Here is a 23063-nt window from a genome sequence, read left to right as displayed (position 1 = left end):
AAATAGTACCCTAAAGTGCATTTATTTCTAAAAATATGCAGAAAATATATTCCAGTGCATGAATTGTGATTTACAGTGCCAGATCTGCTGAGTTGTATGGGAATTTAAATCCACTTTACAGAAGGGTAAATGCATTGAGAATGTCCTTAACATGTACATGGAAAGCATGCAAACAGGTGTAATAATATTACATGTGGTGAGAAGAAAATCAAAATGCTTTTATAAATTATATATTAATATTTTTATTACATGCTTTTTGAAGTTTATGTTGGATAACTGCATATAATCAAAATAAGAATAACTCGGACTGTTTAGTAATTTTATATACTTTATGCTGTAGTTAAAGTTACCAAACACACAATTTTTACAATTCTTTTAACATAATGTGAACATATTGTAAGAACCCATATTATAGTAGGAATTATAATACAATTGCAACCTGTTTTGTGGTTAATTGGATAGGTGCCTGTTTTTGATCATTGGCTGATTGTTTAGGTTAATATTTTTCAAAATTCCCCCCACATGTTTCTTGACGAAGGTTTTCCGAACTATTTCCCCTTAAATTTGATTAGATAATTGGAGACAACTGGCATTTAATCTTCAAGAAGAATAGTTTCAGAGTCTCACACGGTTAACTGTGTAGTTTTGGAAGTTTTCACTAAGGCAGAAAACTTCATGCGAAAAGTAAAGTGCTTAAAAAATTAGTGTTGTGTTGTTCAAAGGGATATTATATTGCCAGAAGTGGTTGGCTTCATTCATGACAACTGAGTATTTAGGAAATTGCCTAATGTTTGTTCACTGACAAGAGAGCTATTCCACTTTCTGCATGGTAGGTCTGCATGGTGGATTGTCATGCTAGTTAACTGATTTCATTGGAATTTGTCCTGAAATAGATGCCAAGGATATGCAAAGTATATGTGAACATGCAGTTTATTCAGATATAGATTTGGTTGGTCTGTTGGAAATGCGTCAGTGTGCTTTATAGTATAAAGCAAAGAAAAGTGAAGGATAATTATTGTGTAATGATATATAGAGAATAACAGGTTACTGCCTGATCTTTTTGTAATATATCAGGCAAGGCTTAGAATAATATAACGGCGAGGCTTGCCGAACCGTTATTTTATTCGCGCCGAGCCTGATATTACAAAAAGATCAGGCAGTAACCTGTTTTTAGCTCACATGAGCACAATGTGCTCATGTTGAGCTTTTGTGATCACTTTTTGTCCGTTGTGCGGCGTCAACATTTGCCTTGTTAACTCTCTAGAGGCCACATTTATTGTCCAATCTTCATGAAATTTGGTCAGAAGATTGGTTTCAATAATATCTTGGATGAGTTTGAAAATGGTTACGTTTGCTTAAAAAACATGGCTGCCAAGGGGCACGGCATTTTTCCTTATATGGCTATATATGGCTATAGTAAAATCTTGTTAACACTCTAGAGGCCACAGTTATTGTCTGATCTTCATAAAACTTGGTCAGAAGATTCATCCCAATAATATCTTGGACGAGTTCTAAAATGATGCCGGTTGGTTTAAAAACATGGCCGCCAGGGGGCGGGGCATTTTTCCTTATATAGCTATAGTAAAACCTTGTTAACGCTCTAGAGGCCACATTTATTTTCCGATCTTCATGAAACTTGCTCAGAAGATTTGTCCCACTGATATCTTGGATTACTTCAAAAATGGTAACCTTTGCTTGAAAAACATGGCTGCCAAGGGGCGGGGCATTTTTCCTTATATGGCTATAGTAAAATCTTGTTAACACTTTAGAGGCCACATTTATTGTCCAATCTTCATGAAACTTGGTCAGAAGATTCATCTTAATAACATCTTGGATGAGTTCTAAAATGATGCTGGTTGGTTGAAAAACATGGCCGCCAGGGGGCAGGGCATTTTTCCTTATATGGCTATAGTAATACCTTGTTAACACTCTAGAGGCCACATTTATTGTCCAATCTTGATGAAATATGGTCTGAAGATTTGTCTTAATGATATCTTGGATGAGTTCGAAAATGGTTACGTTTGCTTGAAAAACATGGCCTCCAAGGGGCGGGGCATTTTTCCTTATATGGTTATATAAGGCTATAGTAAAATCTTGTTAACACATTTATAGTCCGATCTTCATGAAACTCAGTCAGAAGATTCATCCCAATAATATCTTGGAAGAGTTCAAAAATGATGCCGGTTGGTTGAAAAACATGGCCACCAATGGGGCGGGGCTATTTTCCTTATATTAAGCTATAGTAAAACCTTGTTAACACTCTAGAGGTTGCATTTATTTTCGGATCATCATGAAACTTGGTCAAAAGATTTGTCCCAATGATATCTTGGATGAGTTCGAAAATGGTTTTGGTTGCTTTAAAAACATGGCCACCAGGGGCGTTTTTTTGTCCTTATATGGCTATAATGGCTATAGTAAAACCTTGTTAACACTCTAGAGGCAACATTTATTTCCAATCTTCATGAAATTTGGTCAGAAGATTGGTCTCAATGATATCTTGAATGAGTTCCAAAATAATTATGTTTGCTTGAAAAAATTGGCTTCCAAGGGGCGGGGCATTTTTCCTGATATGGCTATAGTAAAATTTGTTAACACTCTAGAGGCCACATTTACTGTCCGATTTTCATGAAACTTGGTCCGAAGATCTATCCCAATAATATCTTAGAGGAGTTCAAAAATGATGCCGGTTGGTTGAAAAACATGGCTGCCAGGGGGCGGGGCATTTTTCCTTATATGGCTATAGTAAAACCTTGTTAACACTCTAGAGGCCACATTTATTTTCCGATCTTCGTGAAACTTGGTCAGAAGATTTGTCCCAATAATATCTTGTTATCTCAGGTGAGCGACTTTGGGCCTTTCAGGCCCTCTTGTTCTGTTTATCATGCCTCTATGTTCCCGATTTGAAAGAAATGATGAAAAAAATCGCAAAAAGCTGCAGTTTTAGTGGGAAAGAATAAGACTTTTGTCGTTTGACGTGTTAATAATGACGTCATGACCACGCGCGATTAATATTTTGAAAATGTTTTCTGCTGTTTGTTTTGCATTTTGTGTTTAAAATATATTACATCTTGGTATCAAATTGTTAGTTTTGGTGAATCTAATTCGATTTATACTAAAAATGATTACTTTATAGTTGATTCCGAGTAATATTAACCATCCTCCTCACATGACTGATATATGAACTTCCTTTTGACCATGATATAAAAAAATATATCAGGCAACGCTATATATGGCAGATATCAATACTGTGGTATGATACTTGATATAAGAGCTATGTTTCGATTGAAGTGGATCTATAATAAGTATATTTGATAGACTATTTGACCCATGTCATGTGAAAATGGGTCTTATGCCATATGCCGCCAGAGTATCTCCAGTCAATCCTGTGCATAAATATGCCAGGAGTCAGCAAACCTTGCTAGAATTTATAGCTGATAGCGTAGTTCCGGACCAAACCTAGCAATGTGCAGGCTGGTCTGGAGCTTTGCTGGCCGCTTATGAAATATGACCCATTTTTGTGTGGCCGGTTCATATGATTAAACATTTTTTACAGCCTTACCGGTAATTGTACAGTTACTATGTACTGTAGAAATAGTTCTGTTGTAATGTCCAAATGCAGAGTAACTGGCTCAAACATGAGGAGCTGTTGAATGCATTTAGTATTCAAGGAGAGCTTTGATCACAGGCTAATAAGTTTGTGATCCATAATAAAGCCAAGCTGGATTTGGAATCCTCCCACCATCTAGTGCAACATCATCCTTTTGTATCTTAGAACCCTAGAATGGTGGGCATGCAATAGAAAAATAAGGGTCAAGAGCGAAACTGTGGTATCTTGTTATCAATTCTGTATCAGATGCAACTCTTTCGAGCACAACTTCAGCTACATGAGAAGGTTATCTGTGTGGCCATCTGCACCAGTACCCTTGTATTCCATATACTCTGATTCTTCTTGCCCTCCATGTGTGTGGTGGTGATGACAGGTTGAGTGACACTGTAATTCCTTGTAGCCTCTACTGACACCATCATAACAACACCTTCACAAGCCTCATTTACAGCTCATGGTTATGGTTGCCACATGAACTTGGTGGGTGGCGGGTGTTTTTAAAGCACAAAAAACATTTCAGTGAATATGGTGTATTTCTGAACTGTATTACAGAAAATGAAGTCTTTAAAATTCAAAGCATTAATAAATGGCTCTGTCATCCTGGTCCCTTAGATGTTGAATGAAGTTGCACAGGGAACAAGAATTGTTATATATTGCTTTGTCATTATATTCACTTGTACCAGTAAGCATGATTTTTAAAGACTGTGTCTGAAAAACAGATGCATATTTAATTACATGACGATAATGTATTGACTAATGTATTGTATTTGTTGAAATAATAGAATATGAATTACAAATCTGAGATGTTCTTTTGTCAGTGAACTAATTTGTTGATATTTCTTTAAAGCTCTGTAGAGACCCTTCTGTACTTGTTTTGAGATCACACTCTTGATCATTCATAATAGATGAGTATTTCAAGTACTTTTCATCAGTTCGTCCGCAGAAGCAGTAACCATCAGCAGATTGTGTGATGTAGTTTTCAGTACATTTAAACATTTATTATAATTTACACAGTCATTTTATTTGTCACATTTCAAACAATTTATTTTTTTCAAACAACATAGTCTGCTACCTAGTTGATTGTATATTATAGCACATTATAATTCGTCCCATTGGTGAAAAATGTACCATGTGATGTTGAAATAAGAAGGCACATGGTACCTTTTTGCAACAATGGGACGAATGCACCAGAACAACCTGACACCTGGACAGTTCCAGTCCATTCTCCCCTCCATGATTGAAGAGTACTCAAGAGCAATACACTTGCATCAGCCAGTTTCAAGTGGCCGGTCATGATTTTGTGATATAAATTAACAAATCTCTGAAGTTTTTATGACAAATGGCACCTTGCCTTAGGTCTGGTGCAGAAGCCATGCATATCTGTCTGATGGCTGTTTCCAGACACTTGATCATTGCAGGACCTTTGGTTGGTCACATGACAAGTTAATGGTTGTTTATGCCAATGGTGGGTTTGTGCTTTGGGCATAACACTGAAACATTTATGGCATTGTTATCAAGGTACTGGCATGAATCCTACATGGAAGTTAATTAAATAATTCACTGGCTGCAGTAGACCTCTTGATGGTGATTTAAAATATGAAAGATGGCAAAACAGAAGCTTGTTGAATTATACATTTAGATCTGAAGAAGTCTGAAAATGTGAATGCATATACCATAATTGCCTTGTTACCAAAACTGAGAACAAAGCTTCAAATTAACAATTATCATACATATTAAAAACATTCCTGTACTAGCCCAATTAGAATTATGTTTATAAAGATCACTGTCCTAGGTTTATAATAGTTATTGTGAACTGGAAAATAGCTTAAAAAATGTAGATTAACAGCTTTTAAGATTAAGGTTATACTTGGAATCATGTAAACAGTAATGCTGTTTTTGCTATAATAAACATCAAGCTCTAAGACTTAAGTTTGTTAGTTACATTTGTTTCCTTCAATATGAGAGACTTCAATAAAGCAGTGCTATCATTACTATCAGTCTAAAATGCAATTTTCTGTCTGTCATACCGGCTGGATACCAGTGAAAATATAATCCATGTCTGACTTTGAAGCAGATTTTATGTCAGGTTTGTTGCTGTTCTCACTGCTGATCCAGTTTTTATATCAACTCCACTTTCACAATCTAATAAAAGTAATGAAATCACCCCTAGCACGCTGCTAATTTCTAATAACCGAGGACGCTGTGTGGTAAAGGCAGTAAAAGCACTAACTGATACCAATTGACTAACAGTGTCATAAAATTGTCAACATACACAGTGCAGTGTGCAAATTTATGATCAAGAGGGTTGCATTTTATGACAGCTCCTGCTAAGAAAACAATCGCAAATAATTATGTTTTTGCTGAATCCAATGAAACGCTGTGGCAGCATCATGATATGAGATGGGGTTTTAATGTGTTATGCTGAAATGGTTTTATAGAAATGTTGCAGTGTGGAAAAACGGTTGAAGATATCTTGATTGCAAAATAATTGGTAATGAGAATGCACTGTTGTGGTTCTTGCATGGATGTAATGCAAAAACTGCATTGAACAGAATTCTGTATGTGGCTTAATATGAGTTGGTATAATTGGTAGATTTTAGCCCACCTGAGCACTTGTTGCTCATGGATAGCTTTTAGGAGGCAATGTTGTCCATCGCCAGGCAGTTTTCATTATATGGCTATAGTGTAAAGTTGTCAAAATTCTAAACATCATTTTTTTGTCCAAACATAAATCTTGCTGAAAACATTTTTTTCTAATGATATCTTGGCATTTAAAAAAAAAAGAAACATATTAAAAGCTGCTCAGAATAGTTCAGTTCTTTCGGGTCTCACGTGAGCAACCTAGAGTTGTCAAGACAGTTTTTGGATCTGGTTTCTATAAAAATATACAAAAAAGGAGATGACATTATAAACTTGTCATGACTTTAAAATGCAGTTACTGTAATCTTTGTGCTGTTCGATTTGCCATTTCCCTTGGTTAGTATTTCTATAAACTCAAAATGAACAATATTATTAGAAAATAATTAATGTATACCTGGTTTTCCTCCAGACATAAAAACATAAATGGAAACAAAAGAAGAAAACATGTTATTAGCATTGTTTATTTGTCAAAGTAATAAAGTGTAATATGTTTGATATGTACTTGAAAGCAGACCTTTTCTCTAGATATTTAAACATGAAGAAAATTATTCCCAGAAATATTTATCTGTATGTCCATAAAAATAGGCAATAATGTAGAACAGTATGATACAGTATTTTACCAACAAGAATGTCATAAAAATAATTCCAGTGTAATTTGTTGTCTTAAACTGTATGCATTTAAATGACAAGGAATACAAATTTCCCCGAAGTTACTTCCATAAATAATGGTTTTCAATCTTTTTCTGTGCAACAATCTTCTAGTCTGCCAAAATATCTCTAACACTGACAATACATCACAGGAAAATGCATTATATTTTTGAATGTTTCTGTGGATTTACCAATGCAAGGAAACAGATCTACATTTTGTGTGCGTGTAATTATAATATTATATACTAGGCACGTAGTTTTTGGATTCTGCTCAATAAATATTGTAAGACATAATAAGAAATAAATCTGCTTTCACTCCAATTCATGTTTAACCCTTTCAGTGCGGGAACCGAATTTTAAAGGCCTTTCCAAACAGTTTGAATCCAGATGAGACGCCACAGAACGTGGCGTCTCATCAGGATCCAAACTGTTTGCTATTCTGATAGTATTCTTTGAAAAAAATATTTCTAAAATGCTAATTTTAGAAATTCTGCAGACGACATTTTAGCAGACGACAAATTTCCCAGCATGCAAAGGGTTAAAGTATTTGCTGACATTCCAATGACTCCTCCTAGATTGGCCATATTATTTGAGTAAACAGGAGCAAGTGCCCCTGGCCCGCTTGCAGTAGCATCAGCAGACACACCAAAGAGAACTGTGTTTACCTTGCCAGTTTGATGTTTCTTAATTAAGTTTATCTTAGGGCTCATTTACTTTTATCTTGTGGCTAATTACCATGAAGAAAACTCAACAAGTGTCAAACTCTAGAACTATCAGGGTCACTTAGCTAAAATATTCTTGCTTTAAATTGTCAGATGTTGGAAACTTGAAAGCAATTTGATCTGTTACCTTTTGTCTTATATTACCATGTGTATCTGTAAACTGTTTACAAACACAGCATTATAATGGCACATTTAAGCACATTTTAATGCACATAAGTCTAGGCTTACAAAATCAAGATTTTTACCTCAAGTCTAAGTTATTTATTATATTACTAATGAAACTGTCAACACAAATACAAGAAATATTAATAAGCATTTTCAAGAATTCTTGGAAACATTGTTAGAAAACTAACATTATTTTTGCCCTCTTGAAAAATCCAATTATGAAGAAATTTATGACTCTTAACGTTACATTTGCATGCAGATCTCTTTGTTTATAAGAACAAAGTATTTTATTGCTTTTTGTTTCCGCCAAAGAAAACATTTATTGCAATGAGCTTCCGTCTTTGATATTGGATACCTTTTAAAGTCACTGGCAATTACATGAGTTACACAGTACTCAGAAGCCGTCATTAGTCCTCTTTGCCGTGTTAACACTGTGGGGATGATGCTTAGGTTCTTGGTTCTCACAGCATGTCTTTGTTTATTGGCAGGCAGGAAAATCCATTGATTGGGTGCATATATGACATATATTGATGGCAATGAGAAATGAATTAAGGCCATGTACCTGTAACTGCCATAATATTTACCAGAGAGTCAAAATATGATAATTTTGAAAAGTAATCAACAGTTTATAGTATCAATTGTAAGGATTTCAATAAATAAGTTTGCTTTTCAGAATACTGGAAACATGTATAATGCTTTCCGTGTACACCACAATCTTGCATAGTGATCTTGACAAACATGGAAAGACATTTTACTCATAGTTATGAGTAAATTTATTATTCTCTATTCTCAAAATACTATTAAAATCTCATCATCTTTATAACCCATATCATCATAATTATCATTATCAAACAAATAATAAACCAAAGACAAAATAGGAGTGAGTGCTTGTATTCGACAGGACTTTCAACAAATAAATGCAAAAAACAATTCTTCTGACGCCCGTATATGTTGTATGTGCCAATGGATATAAACCTCAACGGCACCGCTCAGTTGAGGAATCTCGAGACGACTGGAAACGGTGCAACATCTTTGTTCAGGTGTAAAAAGAACTGAAACGATACTATTTAAATGCTGTAGAGCATGTAATTATGAACACTTCACATACACATGTGTGTCATGTGAAAAAGTGCAAATGTATTCATAACAATTAGACGTCAAATATATATCTCAAATAAAGAGTTACTGTTTAAATAAGTTGATCCCCGCCGATGCCCAAAGTGCACACAGGACGTCCCCAATGCCCATCAATCACGCCAACTTGCTTAAATATTATAAATTAACAAATGTGATTCATGAATTTGTTCAAATCAGCTGCTAATATCTGCAAGATTCATCTACCACCACCAATCAAGAGAAGTGTACATGACTTCACGTACACCCCATACAATAATCAGTAGTAATAAACGATTCAGGTAAAACCGCGAGCGGGATACGCAACCCTACTGCCATTTTTGTTTTCTTATTTTTTCTTTTAATGCCAGGGGGACGTATGAGGACCCATGGCTCGAGACCGGTGTCTAGGTGCCTTCATCACCTCCCGAAACCTCTAATTTAGAGAAATCTACAAATAAGCAGCTATTAAGATACTGTAAACATTAAGTATTTTATAGTAAAAAATGTAATTAAACATTATCAATTTCATTGCGCAAGTTAACATAACAAACAAACATCAAAAGCATCCTGCACACACCCCGGACATCAACAAGAAACAAAAAAGTCACTCAAACCATAAAATCCATAAAGCATCTAAAAAGAATGTTGATAAATCATAAATATTCCGAGAAATATATAAATGCATATGACGAATTTAACAGCTATATTAAACCGACTTCAACATCTAACCAGTCACACCAAAATGAAAATATTAAGTAATCGTACAATAAAAAATGTCTTTAAAATTAAACGTTCATTACGAACGACAAAAAAAAAAAATAATAAAAAAATAACACTGACATTTAAACATACCAATATTACAATAAGTATGCTGGAGGTACTATCTCCAGGAAGTGAGAGTCTCGAAAAACATGACACCCATAACTTAAAAGACCTTATTCAAACACAATATTAAGTAAAAAATGAGTAAAAATAATCAAGAAAACTTAGCTGCTTCAGACTTAAATGAAAATACACCCATCGTCTTTCCCAGTAAAGGAATCGGTTCGTGTTAAGATCCCATCTCACATGGACTAAAAACCGAACTGAAAATATACTAAATATAGACTTTATAATAGCAAAATTATAAACATAAAAGCAATTATTTAACCATACATATGCTCATTAAGGGCGGGCGGGCGGGGTTATCACCCTTTCGTTTTCTTGCTCCATAACTATGCCTGTCAAAAACAACCCTCGAATGGCGTCTCACTAGATGTGCAAATCATATATACCCCAAAACGAAAAACTCGTGCGCTTTCGCGCTAAAACATGCACACAAAACCCGTGCATTATACGCGCTAAACCATTACCATAATCTCTCTTCTAAATAACACGTATTAAACCATACTATACCGTATTAATCAAACCGAGAATAATTTCATTTACCTATAAAGAATGGATCTGTGCAGCATCATCCACAATAACAGCCCTTCATCCCCTATTGTATTGCATGTTAACCCTTTGCATGCTGGGAAATTTGTCGTCTGCTAAAATGTTGTCTGCTGAATTTCTAAAATTAGCATTTTCTTCGATTTTTTTTTTCAAAGAAAATTATCAGAATAGCAAACAGTTTTGATCCTGATGAGACGCCACGTTCTGTGGCGTCTCATCTGGATCCAAACTGTTTGCAAAGGCCTTCAAAATTCGGTTCCCGCACTGAAAGGGTTAATTGTATTGATATAGCTTTGATGTGTGAAACCTCACTATATTTCTCTGCTTTGAAACCAAAATGCTAGTCTACAAAGCAACTAAGGCTCAGATTTCTCCATCCAGACATTTTGCCTTTTTAAACCACATGTGCTCCTTTCTTAATTCCTCTGCTATGAAACCCAAGTATACATATGCTTCACTGTTTGTCAACAAACCAACTTGGGCTGATTACTATTGCAACTTGCAGGACTGTGTCTGTTAAAACATATGGGAAGCTCATTTTAAAGCAGCAGCTCCCTCTCTGCCACTGGCTCTTTATGGACAATAACATGTTTCATTCCAACTGACTCATGACCCACATTGACATGTTTTACTTTCCTAAGACCTAAGCCTACTTTCACAACCACAATTTGCATACAATGAAATATTTCTCTTCCACTTGCTGTTGGCCTTCATTGACATGTTTTGCCCCAACTGGCTCTTGGCCAACATTGACATGTTTTGCTGCCATTGGCTCTTGGCCTACATTGACATGTTTGTTCACTCTGGCTCTTTTCCAACATTTACATGTTATGCTTCCACTGGCTCTTGGCCAACATTGACATGTTTTTCTCCTACTGACTCTTTGCCAACAGTTACATGTCTTGCTGTCACTGGCTATTGGCCAACATTGACTTGTTTTTCTCCCACAGGCTCTTGGCCAACATTTACAAATGTTCCCCCACTGGTTCTTGTCCAACATGGACATGTTTTGCTTCCACTGGCTCTTTCCTAACATTTACATGCCCCCCCCCCCCCCACTGGTTCTTGGCCAACATTGACATGTTTTGCTTCCACTGGCTCTTGGCCAACATTGACATGTTTTCTCCTACTGGCTCTTGGCCAACATTGATATTTTGCATCCACTGACTCTTGGCCAATATCAAAATGTTTTGCTCCCACTGGCTCTTGGCCAACATTGACATTTTTTTGCTCCCCATGGCTCTTGGCCAACATTTACTTGTTTGCTTTCACTGGCTCTTGGCCAATATTGACTTGTTTTGCTCCCAATAACTCTTGGCCAACATTGACTTGTTTGCGTCCACTGGCTCTTGGCCAACATCAAATTGTTTTGCTCCCACTGGCTCTTGGCCAACATTGACTTGTTTTTCTCCCTCTCACTTTTTGCCAACATTGACTTGTTTTGCTCCCACTGGCCCTTGGCCAACATTCACATCTTTTGCTCCCACGGGCTCTTGGCCAACATTGACTTGTTTTGCTCCCACTCGCTTTTTGCCAACATTGATTTGTTTTGCTCCCACTGGCCCTTGGTCAACATTGACATATTTTGCTCCCACTTGCCCTTGGCCAGCATTGGCATTGACTAGTTAATTTCAGTAAAACTTCAAGAGCTCATGTAACCATATTTGTTTGTTCAGGCACAAGCAACATATGTATCATTGCTGTTTCATTGTTAGAAAATCAATAAGTATGCCCCCCTTCGAAGAAGAGGGGGTATATTGCTTGGCTCATGTCAGTCTGTCGGTAGGTCCGTCCACCAGGTGGTTCCGGATGATAACTCAAGAACGCTTGGGCCTAGGATAATGAAACTTCATAGGTACATTGATCATGACTCGCAGATGACCCCTATTGATTTTTAGGTCACTAGGTCAAAGGTCAAGGTCACGGTGACCCGAAATAGTAAAATGGGTGTGTCGGTAGGTCCGTCCACCAGGTGGTTTCCGGATGATAACTCAAGAACGCTTGGGCCTAGGATCATGAAACTTCATAGGTACATTGATCATGACTCGCAGATGACCCCTTTTGATTTTGAGGTCACTAGGTCAAAGGTCAAGGTCACGGTGACCCTAAATAGTAAAATGGGTCTGTCGGTAGGTCCGTCCATCTGGTGGTTTCCGAATGATAACTCAAGAACGCTTGGGCCTAGGATCATGAAACTTCATAGGTAGATTGATCATGACTCGCAGATGACCCCTATCGATTTTCAGGTCACTAGGTCAAAGGTCAAGGTCATGGTGACCCGAAATAGTTAAATGGTTTCCGGATGATAACTCAAGAACGCTTATGCTTAGGATCATGAAACTCCATAGGTACATTGATCATGACTCGCAGATGACCCCTATTGATTTTCAGGTCACTAGGTCAAAGGTCAAGGTCACGGTGACCCGAAATAGTAAAATGGTTTCCGGATGATAACTCAAGAACGCTTATGCCCAGGATCATGAAACTTTATAGGTAGATTGATCATGACTCGCAGTTGACCCCTATCGATTTTCAGGTCACTATATAAAAGGTCAAGGTCACGGTGACCTGAAATAGTAATATGGTTTCCGGATAATAACTAAAGAACGCTTATGCCAAGGATCATGAAACTTCATAGGTACATTGATCATGACTCGCAGTTGACCCCTATTGATTTTCAGGTCACTATATCAAAGGTCAAGGTCACGATGACCTGAAAAAGTTAAATGGTTTCCGGATGATATCTCAAGAACGCTAATGGCTACGATCATGAAACTTCATAAGTACATTGATCATGACTCGCAGATGACCCCTATTGATTTTGAGGTCACTAGGTCAAAGGTCAAGGTCATGATGACCCGAAATAGTAAAATGGTTTCCGGATGATAAATCAAGAACGCTTATGCCTAGGATCATGAAACTTCATAGGTACATTGATCATGACTCGCAGATGACCCCTATTGATTTTGAGGTCACTAGGTCAAAGGTCAAGTTCACGGTGACCCGAAGTAGTAAAATGGTTTCCGGATGATAACTGAAGAACGCTTATTCCTAGGATCATGAAACTTGATAGGTAGATTGATCATGACTCGCAGATGACCCCTATTGATTTTCAGGTCACTAGGTCAAAGGTCAAGGTCACGGTGACCCGAAATAGTAAAATGGTTTCCGGATGATAACTCAAGAACGCTTATGGCTAGGATCATGAAACTTCATAGGTACATTGATCATGACTGGCAAATAACCCCTATTGATTTTCAGGTCACTTAAGGTCAAGGTCAAAGTGACAAAAAACATATTCACACAATGGCTGTCACTACAACGGAGAGCCCATATGGGGAGCATGCATGTTTTACAAACAGCCCTTGTTCTGTAGGTGTTACTTAAATCACAACTGGCAAACAATCCTGTGCTAAAGTACTAAAACAGAACTGGAAAACAAGTAAAAATTGTGCAACAAAACTATGATTTCTTATTGTGAAACAAATGCAGTTAAGTAAATAATTTGTTTGTGGGAAACTTGAAAAGTGAACTGTCAGTGTGCTCCTGAACATGGTGAATTATTGCATTGCAATACAAATGTTGGATGATTTGTTTAGATTGCACACTTGTATGGATTACATTGCCAGGAATTTCTATGGTTACATGGTTGATATTCTGAGTTGTGGCTTTATGACAGGGATGAACAGGAAATGTTAAAAAATTGTTCTTCATGCTGAAACATGTGTTGGAGATATCTGATACTTTCAATTGGAATTAAGCTTTATTATATTTTAAAAGTCATTCACTGTGATACAAATGGAGAAAAAAAGGGAAGTAAGATATTTCGTCTTGAACATGTTGCTACAATGAAAACATATACCCTCACTTTCAATTAATTACGTTGTCTATTTTCAGGTAGAAATGTCACACCACTAAAGAAAATCATAACATATTTAAGGTAAGATACAATTATTTAAAACAATTATATAATCAAACTGTATACATGTTGTAAGTTTTTTGTATTTTTATTGATTGAAGGTTCTGTTGCCTTTGAAAGTTGCACATATGCCTGTAAATCCAGGTAAATTTTGAACTCAGCTTGCTCATATTAAGTATTACAAAAACCTAGCATGTAGCATGATTCTTACATCCACTGTAAATAATATATATGATATAATTATTAAGGATTTCAGTGCTGCAGCTAGGATTTGAAAAGGGCAGGGGGATTTTTTGTCAAAAGGGCACTTTGGACGCACAGTATTTTGTCAAAAGGGCACTTTCGAGCTCGCGGGCATTTCTAGAATGCTTCCTCATGCATGTTGATTTATATGTTATTAATATTGTAAGAATAAATTATTCCCATCGTCATTAAACAATTCAAATTTAATGACTACAATGAGGAATAAATTAATTACAATGTATTTTAATAAGAGATTTATTAATCATCATAATATGTAAAAAAAAATAAAAAAATTTTTTTTAATGGCAGGGGGGGGCCCTAGGAAGGTCAGGGCGGAGGTTTGGGAGGGCAGGGTGGGGCGCCCTTCAATTTAGGCCTAGCTGGAGCACTGGATTTTCATAGCAGGTTTCTTTTGAATCTGAAATAGATGTTTTGTACTATTAAAGATGTGTGTTTCTGTGAACTGGTTATGTGATGATGCAAAGATGTTCATTGTGATTGTAGAACATCATGCTATACCTTGCAATATTTTGAATATGATAATCTAATATATAGCAATAATACACATTACGCAATTTGTAAAATTTTGTCGGACTGTATGTATTGTTCAAGAACACTTGTAAACACAATTTGTAACTTGCCAATATCCCAGGACTGAACTTAAAAATAGTTACCATATTTTGAGAAACTGACATGAGCTAGTTTGGATTTTGTTTACCACACATGTGAAACTGATCTGATGCACTGACTGGCAACAATCTTTTTAATTGAACCTTATCATTCCAGTCGACATGCCAGGGTAAAGATGGAACTTAAAGTGTTCAAAAGTAATCAATTACCTTGTCAGCATATCTGCATTTGACATGCAAACACTGTGTGTGTATGTCATCTATTGATATTCACCATGCATTCTGGGCTAATGGTCTTTGCTTTTTTCTCTGCACTTACCATGAATAGATTTGCAGGAATACCCTTTGCCCAGAGATCCCAGCCCATGGTCACTTGGCTGCTGTCAACACTACACTTTGTTGCACAGCTGGCAAACATCTAGATGATGAAAAGGGTTTTGAAAGCATTTCACTGAGCCAGATCAATTTCCTGGTGCAGTATAAATAAATACCCAGCAGGTTTTTGTCATCATACAGTCAGCTCATCCTCATCATCATACCACTTTGCTGTTGGTGGTGGAAATCATTAAAAGACACTTAAACAGAAAAACAATAAAAAGCAGACCTTTTAAGTAAAGTAATTAATCTACAATTATGGAAAGCTGCTTGCACATGCTATAACTTTACAGATAATTGGTGTTTAAAATTATTAACAGTTCTAAAACCTTTGGGTAAAATATGATTTACAAATCTATTCCAGAACTCTATTATGCAAAGTATATATTGATCGTTTTAGTTATGGCATAAATTGCATTTATTCTTATTGCATTAATGCAAGCTGTAATGCACAAGCGTTACATTTTATGTACAAACCAAGATAACTGGATTGTTTCCATTGGCAAAACATATCCAATAACTGATTAATTGAGCCTGTTATGAGGCATTTGTAGGCAATGTTTTGTAACAGACTGAGAATGTTTTGGGTAAGTAATGCAAGATAAAATAAGTAGAAATGCAGGCTGGCGCAGTCAATTCTTGTTTTTACCTTGACAGAACAGATCTTTTGTGAAGGTTTTCCCATGTGCACAAAATTTGTAAGTTACACCTCTGTGGTGCAAAGGAAAAAAAAGTCCTGAATTCGCTAATTGCCAATTAGTGTGGTTCAGCTGCTGGTATTCCTGCTGTATTTGTGTTGTTTTTACTGCTATTAAAGAGTCTTGGTTCCATAAATAATGATAAGGTCGAGTTGCAATTTATAAAAAAAATTTTTTATAAAAAGTTACCAGGAAAGCTTTGAAATCCACTCTCATTTTCTCCAGTTATTTTAGGTTGGATTCAGTTATACTTCATTCTCAATGAGCAGTATATATCTTTGAAAGAATAGATACTTGTGCAAGAAAATAGAACATCAAGTCCAACTTGGTAGGAACATTTTTTTAAATGATATCATCAGCACAGAGTTCTTGAATGGAGAGTGCGTTGTAATAAAATAGGTCATGAGCCCAAATTTTGAACAGAGCTTGTTCACACACTAGAAGTGACCTTTCTTGTTCAAACTTCATGAAGCTTAGTCTTAACATTTATTTTAGTGATATCTAGGTTTATTTTTTGCCCCCCTTTGAAGAAGAGGGGGTATATTGTTTTGCTCATGTCGGTAGGTCGGTCCGTATGTCCACCAAATGGTGTCCCGATGATTACTCAAGAACGCTTACGCCTAGGATCATGAAACTTCATAGGTACATTGATCATGACTCGCAGATGACCCCTATTGATTTTGAGGTCACTAGGTCAAAGGTCAAGGTCACAGTGACTAGAACCAGTAAAATTGTTTCCGGATGATTACTCAAGAACGCTTACGCCTAGGATCATGAAACTTCATAGGTACATTGATCATGACTTGCAGATGACCCCTATTGATTTTTAGGTCACTAGGTCATAGGTCAAGGTCACAGTGACTCGACACAGAAAAATGGTTTACGGATGATAACTCAAGAACGCTTACGCGTAGGATCATGAAACTTCATAGGTACATTGATCATGACTCGCAGATGACCCCTTTTGATTTTCAGGTCACTAGGTCAAAGTTCAAGGTTACGGTGACTCGAACCAGTAAAATGGTTTCCGGATGATAACACCAGAACGCTTAGGCCTAGGATCATGAAACTTCATAGGTACATTGATCATGACTGTCAGATGACCCCTATTGATTTTCAGGTCACTAGGTCAAAGGTAAAGGTCACAGTGACTTGAAATAGTAAAATGGTTTCCGGATGATAATTCAAGAATGCTTAGGCCCAGGATCATGAAACTTCATAGGTACATTGATCATGACTGGCAGATGACCCCTATTGATTTTCAGGTCACTAGGTCAAATGTCAAGGTCACAGTGACAAAAAAATATTCACACACAGGCTGCCACTACAACTGACCCATATGGGGGGCATGCATGTTTTACAAACAGCCCTTGTTGAATTTTAATTTTTCTGTAGCATAACTATATGAGGTGTCAATTGGAAACTTAATAGGTCGTTCAATTTCATTGGGAGGGGGCGACAGGTAGTGCAGTGCACTAGAAGTGTAACTCTTGCTTCCATGTTTGTACAACTATTTCCTTTTGTATATTTTTGTATTGATATTTTTCCAGATCATGTAAAGATAATTATTAGAAATATCAACTTAAAACTTAATTGGTAGTTATATCTTATTATTCTTAGAAATTTCATATATCATGCCCCACTTATGCAAATGGCAATGGCAGTAATTCAATGAGTTAGACTACTGTTGGTGATAAGCATTTTACTACATGCATGGCACACTGGGTGCTCATGTTTATGGTGCCAATGTGGTAGAGCTTTACAATCTACTGATGGTGATGTGCATTTCCGACATTACAAGGCTAAATCTGTGAGATGCATGTGATAAAACATGGTTCATAAAATACTGATGGAGTTATGTGTTGAAAAAATGTTTAGTTTTTTGTCTGCAGGATTTCACTGACAAAATATTTCATTGGATTGACTGTTACCTAAATGACATGTATAAATCACAGAATACTGGAATACTGTAATGTTTGAAATTTCTAGGAATTTGCTTTCACACGGCAATAATATATATAAGTGATGATTGGCTTTGGTTACCAGAATGTTAACATGTTTGGAAGTATTTGAATGTCTGAGGTGATGGTATGTACTGTCAGTGTTTTTATTCTGTGTGCATCGCATTGGGTGGCTATAGGACAAACTAACCTATGAAATTCCCTGGAATGTTATCATATACATGTAATGATATTGGAAAAATTTGTTTTCAAGGTAAGCTGTTTTCCATCTCTATTGCAAAAACGTAATCTACAGGATGAAATATTTATTGCTAAAAATCAGTTACCTGAAACAAAAATGTACAAGACACTTTTCATTTGCAATGCTCTGCTCATTCCTGAGTTCTTTCCCCTGAACATATCTGATCCAACGGTTCAGAGGTATTAGAAACGTTTGTGACAAAGTTCTTATTTAACCTTGATACGAGCTGAATAGTTTGACAGTTGTTTTATTGCCATATGTGGCCAGCATAACTCCAGGGCAGTCTGATCATGAATTTATCTGTCGTCTACAAAGTCATGCAAGGTTTCGTGGTCACATAAGTGGATGTATTGGTTCCTTATGAGAGTATACAGTTTCAAAGGAATATCTTGAGCTACATGTTTCAAATTATGCACTAAGGCCCATTTTCGCATTGCGCAGGTCATATGCTCCCACTTAGAGCATGTCAGTACTCTTTTTATTGAAGGCCATCTGACAGCAGTTTGTTGATATTTTCATGGTAAAAACCATCATTCAGACTTACATTTAACGCAAAAGTTCTGGATAAATGCCCAGATAATTATAATGTTTAAATCTTGAGCCAAATCTGTTCACCACTTGATAATAACATCATCATCCATCCTGCCATCATGCCTGGGACATCCCATGTACAACGTCAACCGCTCTCACTTCAGATATCCTGAAATTAAAGGCATACCAAATACAAAATACGCATAATTAAATATGATTTTCAAGATTATTATCAATAACAAATATTTTTAAAATGCAAATTTTTCATAATATCGCGTAAACAATAGATGTAATCATCAGGGGAATACTATACTTAATTGGATAGTGCTGGTTACAGGATTCTTGAATATGGCTGCCTCTTCATGGTGGATGAACAATTTAACTGCGAGTAATGTGTGTTTTATGTAAATCCTACACTTGACTCAGCCAGTTTGATTGTCGGAAGTCACTTCTGTTGTTGTAACGCTGTCATAAATCGTTTGTCAATCAATATCTAGACATGTGTACATGCAGAATTGATGAAAATCATACATGTAGAAATTAGTTGACAGCTAATTTCTTGATTGGCACCAGCTCAAATGAAAAAATCTGCTGTTGTTGTTATTTTTTATATTTCCTTCAAGAAGATGAGGCAATATAGCATTTTTGAAATTCAGCTGTTGGTTTTGGAAGAAGGTTGACTATTATTAAGAGACATTAATGGTTTATTAGGCTTGTTGTATCTTTAAGTGTGATTTATGGATGTCATGCCAGTATTATTTCAAAATGTAAAAAAAAACAAATATTAGATTTTTCTTGTTTTATAAGAGAATGGTTGAATGCTGTTAAATATGAGTGCATTTGAATTATAATTAACACCAAATGTCCATATTGTTAACAAAGAATTCACAGACATAATCCACCATTAGATGCTTTCAGTGAATAAGGAAAAGTTGAAGATAAAAAATATTCTTTAAAAAATCCAATAAATAAGTGCTGATAGAGAAACCATAAACATTCCATTAATGCATTTCCTTTATGTTGAAATGTCTTGGGTTCTAATTGATTTGATAATTTTTGGTGCCATTTGGTTTTCCTCTGGTTTATGGTTCCCTTTCAAGTGAAGATTGTTTCAGATAGCATGAAGGTTGCTTGGACAGTCTATATCTATCAACTGAGATGGGTATCTATCTAATAGCTTCTTTCACTGATAAGCCATGTGGCTTGTAAAACAGGACAGCTGGATATACACCCATACATTTCTTTTCAGGCATAACAGGAGACACAATTCTGGGAATGAAAGTAGAATATGCGCATTATTATTATGGTTTTTGTTAATAAGAGGATATACAATCACAGTTGTGTTCATGTAATTTTTAGCTCATCTATTTTTGGAAAAAAAAATATGAGCTATTGTCATCACCTTGGCGTCGGCGTTGGCGTCCGGTTAAGTTTTGCGTTTAGGTCCACTTTTCTCAGAAAGTATCAATGCTATTGCATTCAAACTTGGTACACTTACTTACTATCATGAGGGGACTGGGCAGGCAAAGTAAGATAACTCTGGCGTGCATTTTTACAGAATTATGTGCCCTTTTTATACTTAGAAAATTGAAAATTTTGGTTAAGTTTTGCGTTTAGGTCCACTTTTCTCAGTGAGTATCAATGCTATTGCATTCAAACTTGTTACACTTACTTACTATCATGAGGGGACTGGGCAGGCAAAGTTAGATAACTCTGGCATGCATTTTGACAGAATTATGTGCCCTTTTTATACTTAGAAAATTGAAAATTTTGGTTAAGTTTTGTGTTTAGGTCCATTTTATTCCTTAAGCATCAAAGCTATTGCTTTAATACTTGCAACACTTACTAACTTTCATAAGGGGACTGTGCAGGCAAAGTAATGTAACTCTGACTGGCATTTTGACAGAATTATGTGCCCTTTTTATTCTTAGAAAATTGAAAATTTGATTAAGTTTTGTGTTTAGGTCCACTTTATTCCTACAGTATCAAAGCTATTGCTTTCATACTTGCAACACTTATTATATCATAAGGGGACCGTGCAGGCAAAGTTATGTAACTCTGACTGGCATTTGGACGGAATTATGGGCCCTTTATACTTAGAAAATTGAAAATTTGGTTAAGATTTATGTTTTGGTCCACTTTACCCCTAAAGTATCATAGATATTGCTTTCATACTTGGAACACTCAAAAACTATCATAAGGGTACAGTAAAAGGACAAGTTGCATAACTCTGGTTGTCATTGTTACGGAATTATGGCCCTTTTTTGACTTGGTAACTTTTAATATATGGTTAAATTTTGTGTTTCGATCCACTTTACTTCTTAAATATCAAGGCTATTGCTTTCAAACTTCAAATACTTTCATGCTATCATGAGGTTACTGTACCTGGCAAGTTGAATTTTACCTTGACCTTTGAATGACCTTGACTCTCAAGGTCAAATTATTAAATTTGGCTAAAATTGCCATAACTTCTTTATTTATGATTAGATTTGATTGATACTTTGACTAAACTACTCTTACCTGACATACCACAATAGACTCCACCCAAACCGTCCCCCGTGCCTCCCCCCACCTCCCCCCTCCCCCTCCCCTATTTTTTTTTTTTTTTTTTTAAGATCATCTCACAAATGACCACCACACCCTCACACTATACCCCCCCCCCACCCCCCCCACCCCCCCCCAATTTTTTTTTTTTATTTTTTTTTTTATTGTTTTCTTTTTTTTTTTTTTTTTAAGATCATCTCACAAATTACCACCACACCCTCACTCTATACCCCACCCCCACCCCCAATTTTTTTTTTTTTAACGGTTATGTTTGAAATACCGTCCAACCATCGCACCCAAAAAATCCCCTCCCCCCATCGCCCTTCCCCCCCCCCCCCACACACCCCCCCCAACCACCCCCACCCCCCCCACCCCCCGCCCCCGATTTTAATTTTTTTTTTTTTTTTCGCTTTTTTGGAAGATAATGTAATAAATGTCCACAACCCCACACTATACACACCTCTTCACTCCACCCCTCCCTCCTTTGTGATTGAAAATGAGAGTCCCTTCACCTTTAAAAAGAAAATAGATGAGCGGTCTGTACCCGCAAGGAGGTGCTCTTGTTAATGATTTGCTATCTTTTTGTTAATATCCATATCTGCTGAACCTTCCTTTATTTGTTTGATAACAATATTTAAGTAAGTGACATTAATTGTCAATAAAGGTATGATAACAATAATTAAATGATAGAAAGTAAGCCAAAGTACAATCATTTCTTTGAAGAATAATTATAGTAAAGGCTATTATCAGTTATTTCTTGTGGTTTTCTGTGTGTAATTATTACAGTATTATCCTTCTGTCTACCAAACTGTCCTCTGTACATTATGTTCCTGCGGCCAATTGTATAAATCTGGATAACTCTTATCCAGCGGATAACTTTTGGTTATCCTATCATAAAGTTGAAGATAGCCAAAAGTTATCCGCTGGATAAGAGATATCCAGATTTATACAATTGGCTACTGGTCCTTGTACTGTCCACTAAATCTCTGAAAGACCTCATCATTGTAGGAAGTATTTTTACAATTCATATTAAAATAATGTTCTCCCATTCAACTCCAGACTGTAGCCAATTGTATAAATCTGGATAACTCTTGTCAAACCTTATCTTCAGATGCATTATCTGGTCTACAGTGGCAATTCTTGTTTAACCATGTTTTCTTCCTGACTTTTAAAAACTTTTAAAAACATCAACATCAAAGTAGCATGATGTAAGCATACAATTATTTTGATATTAATATGTTCTCAACAAATGCAATCAACTATTTATTATCAAATAGTATTAAACGTGCATTTAGAAGTGCAGATTATATAATATAATATATGTATAATTGAGCCTCACTCTGGAAAAAAGGGGTTTAATGCATTTTCGTTTAGTGTTGTCCCTGATTAGCCTGTGCAGTCTGCACAGGCTAATCAGGAACAAAACTTTCCATCTTAAGTCGATTTTTGCTAAGCAGAGACTTTCTGTAAACAAAAAATACCTCGCAAATGGAGAGTGTTGTCCCAGATTAGCCTATGCATTCTCCACAGGCTCATCTGGGACAACACTTGTACATGCATGAAACCCAGTTTTCCCAAAGTTAGGCTCTGATT

The 23063-nt window shown here is 36.2% G+C and overlaps 1 protein-coding gene across 1 annotated transcript in view; it reads left to right on the top strand.

The window, feature by feature from the left end:
• Window positions 1–23063, top strand: part of LOC127858931 (teneurin-m-like) — a 266676-nt gene that overhangs the window by 143810 nt on the left and 99803 nt on the right. The window contains exon 6 of the mRNA XM_052396275.1: window positions 14227–14269. The gene's annotated coding sequence lies outside the window, so the exon portion shown is untranslated. The remainder of the gene's footprint in view (window positions 1–14226; window positions 14270–23063) is intronic.

Source organism: Dreissena polymorpha, chromosome 14, assembly GCF_020536995.1.
Source record: "Dreissena polymorpha isolate Duluth1 chromosome 14, UMN_Dpol_1.0, whole genome shotgun sequence".
Lineage (NCBI taxonomy): Eukaryota > Metazoa > Mollusca > Bivalvia > Myida > Dreissenidae > Dreissena > Dreissena polymorpha.
The sequence above is the reverse complement of the archived record's forward strand: the minus strand, read 5'-3'. Positions and strand labels throughout refer to the sequence as shown.